We start from the raw sequence: 6,420 nt of genomic DNA on the forward strand, positions 1-6,420 counted from the left end.
CTCCTTCTTGCTTTATAATAAAACCCAAACATTTAACACATCTTAATTTCACACTGCGGTGTGCTGAGATCTGGACCATAGCATTTCCCGTGCAGCCTTTGTTTCTTCTTCATGTGCTCTGATAATTCTGACTACATATCTTTTCACTTCCTTTCCTTTTGGGATAACTTGGTCTAGTTCTTTTTTCACAGACTTGCTGAAGATTTGCTTCGTTTTCCCAGTCACTGGTAGAGCGGTCCTAATTGTAATTCTGTTGACATTTTAGTAGCCAGCCCACCCATGATGAGGCACTACAAGATCTCTGGAGCAGCCTAAGTTTCGAAAAGATGTTCTTTACCACGAAAGTATGTTGTTTTCCAAAAATTTTGAGGAATGATGGCTAATGTCATCCTTTTATTATATTAAATATTTTCTTAGGTATATGTGTCTTTGTGTTTCAGAACCTTATTTTAGCTTCCAGAACGTGATTAAGTTTCTGAATATTTTCACCTCTTAAAAGATTGTTTTTGCTCTCCATCTCTTAGAAAATATTCTGTTTTTACTAAAATCAACTTATTAAAGTATAATTTACCTATGGTAATACTTCTTCTTTTTAGTATACCATTCTAAGTATTTTATTTTATTTATTTTTATTTTTCAAAATTTTATTTCTTTAGAGACAGAGTTTCCCCCTGTCACCCCAGGTAGGGTGTCATGGCATCATAGCTCATAGCAACCTCAACCTCCTGGCCTTGAGCAATCCTCTTAACTTAGCCGCCGGAGTAGCTGAGACTACAGGCGTATGCCTGGCTAGTTTTCTATTTTTCGTAGAAATACCCACGTGTGGTTTGAGTTTGAATTTCCCTAAATAACTAACGATGTTGTGTGTCTATGTATATTTTCTGCCCATACATCTTCCTTGATAATGTGTCTGGTTAGGTACTTTACCCATATTTTACTTGTCTTGCTTAATTTTCATTGTCTTCTGAGAGTTCCTTATGCATTCTGGATAGGGAGCCTGTAGCAGGTAGATGTTCTGTAAACTTTTTCTCCCACTCAGTTCGTCTTTTCATTTTCTTACCAGTGTCCTTCAATGAGCCGTTTCTAATTTTTTAAAGAACGATGATTCTAGTCTATCCTTTCAGTTTCTAAGCCCTTGTGTTAAGAAATATTGCCTTAATTTCTAGTGGACCAAAGTATAGCTTTCAGAATTGGAAGAAGTAGAAGAAAAGAGTCTAAAGACCACACAGGTCTGTGTAACGTTCCCTTGGGTAATCCAGCAATCAGAAACACTTTGGCTGACAGTAGCAGGAAATTCAACCACAGGGCATTCAGTTTGCTTAAGCAGCAGACAGGACCAGTGTTTTTCTCTGCAGAACATTGAAGGAGAAGCAGCCACTTACACGCATTCTGGGGCTCCATGCAATTAGCACTTACCTCTGTCCAGCTCCCTGGCTTTTCTCTTGAAGCTGAAGGCTGCAGCGACACTGCTCATACCCACACTCGTGGCAAGAAGGGAAAGAGGGGGAAAGACAGCCCGTGCACCCAGGGAGCAGCACTTTCCCAGAGGCTGCTCTCCTGCCTCCAGGTGGATTCTCAGCAGACAGAACTAGGTCATAAGGCCACATAGTGCTGGGAGGAGGGGGCTGAAAATGGGGATTATATGAGGTAAGTCTACCCAGTGTCTGCCAAACGCAGGCATTGTTTAAAAATATCAAAATATAAAGACAATAAAACTATACCATAAAATTAAAAGACAAAATTCAAAATCTAATTTTAAACTGAATTTTCTTTTTGAACATGCTTCTGGCTAAGCAACTAAGTTCTAAAGATATCATTCCAATTGCATCTGAGGTGTGCGCATAACAGTAGTAACAGAAATGATACCACCTACGTGTATTATAATGGCATATAACGAGAATGGTGGGTGATGGTTACAAAGCCACATCCTTCATCTCCTTTGACTTCCTCTTTGAAGACCTCTTTTTACATAAGAGACAACCAAGGGACATAGATGGTAGGTTTACTGAAAGTCACGTTGAGAAAGGACCCAGATCAAGAACTCACAATACGTGATATTTTGTCATCCCTTAGCTACCTCTCTGCACCAGTCAGGGTTTTCAAGATCAAGAAGAAATTCGTAACAGAAAAATTAGCTGGGCTAGGTGGTCCACACCTATAGTCCCAGCTACTTGGGAGGCTGAAGCAGGAGGATCACTGGAACCCAGCAGTTTGAGGTTCCTGTGAGCTCTGACGAGGCCACTGTACTCTAGCCAGGGCAACACAGCCAGTCTGTCTTAAAAAACAAAGGACAGGAAACTCCCATATCCCACATGTTTAACCGTGTCAAGTTCATATTGTAATATTATCTGCATGACTTGTGTGTATGTAAGCTTGGTATATAAATTGAATTGAAAGTGAAGCTTTCATTCAAACTTATTCTTTCAGTGACAAAGTTTCCATCCAGAAAAAGCCAATTACTTACTTTTCCATATAAAAAAGTACAGTATAAATTGTTCATTTGAAAACTTTAAACCAGCAGTTCTCAGCCTGTGGGTCACGACCCACAGGAACTGTTTGAAAGGGTTGCAGCATTAGGAAGGTTAAGAACCACTGTTTCAAACCATCCCTTCTATACTGAAAACTGATGTTACTTCAAAGTTTGAGTCTTTTTTTTCTTTCATAATTAAGCCCAAGGGCCTAGCACATTGATGAGAATGGCTCCTAGATGGATCTCAGCTGAGTAAATGATTAAGTGAACTTTCTGAACCAATTCACTGTCATTTCCCTGCTTTAATTGGATCAATCTATATTTTTAAATTTTCAACAGCTTGGAATATGTCCCAAATATGCAAAATGGTATTGAATCTGTAAGATTTAGTCAAGGTTAGGACTTTCTCATGCTAAAATCTAAGGTAAAACTCTGCAGGGGAGTGCCTATCAATTATTTGACTTACTGTGGGGATTAAACTCATCTTACCAAGTGGAATGTTCTTTGAGCGCTAGAGCTTTACGTTTATCAGACACTCTGGAACCCAAAGGATTCAGGAGACTATAAGCCCTACTTAAAAGCACTTTGTTGAAACAGGTACAATTTTCTCTTTTAAGAACACTCTCAGGGTATCTGGTAAAACATTTTAGCTTTCCATAACAACTTCCTTTGATTTTACAAATACTTTTATAATTGTCCTTGAAGAGAAAAGTAGGCATATGGATACATTTTGTCCCTTTGGAAGTGGGAGGCTAAGAAGTTCATAAGAAGACCCAGCTAATGGAAACAGAATTAATATCTCCTGGCTTTGACCTGACTTTCTAACTGGATCATGTTCCCTTCCGCTCACTTTTAAAAACCAACTAATCAGAATCTATTGTGTTTTATAGGGGGGGAAAAAAAAGACTGGCAATAACATTGGTTTCGGTTCACTGAATCTTAGCGTATTATGATCATAAAGGGAGATTAAAATGATATTTCACTCTTATTTGATGTGATTGCTTTGTTGGTTGGAGAATTCTCGCACTGTACATTTGCAGCCATCACTTGTTTCATGGCACCTGCTGTATAAGACCTACATACATTTATTCAAATACAAAGAAATTCTTTTGGCATCTGCAGGTTTTTGTTTGCACGCATGTTGTCAAAATACTAGTCGTATGATGCTGTCTTAGGATAAGAAAGCCTGATATGGTTGAAAGAAGAAATATTTTGGAAGCAGATAAAGATGAATTCGTGTAGCAAATCTGAAACTCGTTTTGTGATTCTAGTCGTGTTGCCATCTTTGCAACTCCCTTTCCCTGTGTGCAGAGTGCCCAAATTATAAGTTGTAAGAATTAAATGAGCTCATGGATATAAAATGTTTAGCATTACATTTGACCCAGAGTAAGTCCTCATTAAATGCGCACCAGAATTATGATAATTTACTCCAACGAATATTTATTACACATTTACAAGATCCTTTATTCAGCACTATAAAAGTGAGATTTTTATGGCTTACTAATTATTGCATATAGGAAGAAAAGATGTAGCTGACTCCTTAGGTCAGAGTTTCTTAACCTCAGCACTGTTGACATTTTGGCGGACAGTCCTGTGCTGTAGGAGCACAGCAGGGAGATTCAGCACCATCCCCAGCCACCGTGTTTTAGAAACAGTAACCTCACACGCTTGTTTAATAACATCTCCAGACATTCCCAATGTCTCCTGGAGGGCAAAATTGCCCCCAGTTGAGAACTACAGCCTTCGATCAACTTTTTGTAAGGAGCATTCATGGATTACTAGTCCTGAGATTTTTCTTCCCAAAAGATCCTAGGGTCGGATAAGATGAGAAACGTTATCTAACAACAGCGGCAATAAAGATAACATCTAACTTTTGGTAAACGTACTACACGCAGCAAATTCTTCCTGTCTTATTTAATTCTCACAACAGTCCTAGGAGTTAGTTATTATTTAAAGGCATCTTTTTTTTTGGATAAGGAGGTTGAACATCAGAGATTATCAAGTAACTGGCCAACATCATACAATCTGTAAGTGGCAGAGGCAGGGTTGGTCTCCAGGTCATCTTCAGAGCCAGTGCAGTTACATGTCTGTATGTCCCACTTTTTAATTCAAAATTCAAATTGGGATATTAAGGATAATTATTCTTAATTTGCGTTATTTATAAGGAACATGGTGTAGGTACCATACCTGGAGCACTTACAAAATTACCTTTTGTTATAATCAATTGATGGCGATGCCTCAATTATTTGCTCCCTGCTTGTGTTCATAGACCTCCTTAGATACAAGCAAAGAAGTCACTGTCCCTGGAAATGTTACCCAAATAACTCCAGACAAATGCACATGGCCAGGAACTGAGGAGGGGAAGACTTGCTCTGCTTCCAACAGAAAAGATAATATTAGAATCGAGCCTTTAATCATCACGTTAAACTTGGACAAAGAAGAGACTGCCGGGTAGCCGGGCATTCCCAGCGGCAGCATGGTGCAGAGGCCTGGGTAACTGGGAAGGTCCGATGTGTTTGGGCAACGGTGGGGAGGGAGGAAGGGAAGTGGGAAATAGGACTTGACAAGAGAAGGCCGGGTCCTGAATGATTCCCTGCAGCCCGACTCCTGTAGGCGTTTGACTTTGTCACCTCACTGTAAGGGCAGCACACAGGCAAGAGCTCAGCAGTGACATGGTCAGGTAGGCACCTGCTGAGGATAACTTAAATGAGGAGTGTTTGGTGGGGGAAGAACCAATTAAGACACTAGTGCAGTGCTCTCAGAAGGAAATAATGAGTTAGGGTTGAGCAGAGGGTCAGGTTTGAGAGAGTTTATTAACACGAGAAGGAAGGCAGGGAAAAGCTTCTTAAATGTGCTGTGAGAGCAAATAAGTAGGATTTTGTGGAGCCGCTGTCTCTATAAACAGAATGATGCACTTCCAAAGAAATAACTTGGAATTACCTGTCGCAGCTACTCTGTTAACCTAGAGAATTCGCAGGAAAATGTCTCAGATTCCACAAATGCTCTTCTGAAACCTGTTCTCACTCCCATTCAGGTTTCCCACAGAAAATGAGTATCACAATTGTTCAGTGGGGGATTCAAAGCTGAAAGAGGTAGATGGTGAATTGTTTAGTCTCTTTTCTTCTGACCGGGTCACCTGGGAAAGATGAGTCAGCCTGAAGATTCAACCAAAGACACTACAGAAATCATGAGTTAGTGAAAAGAGGGGAAGAGATTAGTCCCAGCCACCAAGTAACTGGTTGTTGAAGGTACAAATTAGTCAAGAGTTTGTATTCACTTTAATAATTTTTGACGTAACAATTCAAAATAAGATAATACAAGGGGAAACCCTTGAAAACCTTCAATTGCAACCTTCCTCTTTCATTTCATTTTGTTACTAAAATAACCAATGAGTCTCTCCAGAAAATTACTCCAGGATATACCTCGTGGACTTTTCTCCACATTATGCAGTAGATTTTATGCCTTGATTATTTGAATCCAAAATGAGCATGTAGCCCAACATATTTAAGCTTATTTCTTTCCAAATATCTTCTTCAAACTGTTTTTTTAAGGTTCTTTATCTGTACATGAGTTTATTTATTCTACCATTGATATAAAGACTTTATAATTCCTTTTCTGGCAATTTAAAGGGAAGGCATCTTGTCTGTGCCATTATCATGATGTCTTTAGTCGTATCTAAAATCATGATTAGTAAGAATATCTGCTGGCTAAGGAGTGCTTTAGGTGCCAAAAGCCTTGAAAGTATTGTTTCAAATAACATGGACCTTACTAAATAAATATCACTTACCCATTTTTTTTTAGATTGGCAGGAATAGATTCAGAGTTGTGAAACAGGGCCTCCTAGTTTCCCAAATGTATTGTAAGACTCAAAATTAAGTCCATTCATCATCAAAACCTGTGCTCTTTTTAAGATATCATTCTGGGTCCAGATTTTATCCCCATTCTTTTTT

The 6,420-nt window shown here is 39.1% G+C and overlaps 1 protein-coding gene across 1 annotated transcript in view; it reads left to right on the forward strand.

The window, feature by feature from the left end:
• Positions 1-6,420, forward strand: part of LIN7A (lin-7 homolog A, crumbs cell polarity complex component) — a 152,031-nt gene that overhangs the window by 92,458 nt on the left and 53,153 nt on the right. The gene's annotated exons all lie outside the window — the stretch shown is intronic.

The sequence above is a fragment of the Otolemur garnettii genome, unplaced genomic scaffold, assembly GCF_000181295.1.
Source record: "Otolemur garnettii isolate 467f Iridium unplaced genomic scaffold, OtoGar3 scaffold00007, whole genome shotgun sequence".
In the NCBI taxonomy this organism is placed as follows: domain Eukaryota; kingdom Metazoa; phylum Chordata; class Mammalia; order Primates; family Galagidae; genus Otolemur; species Otolemur garnettii.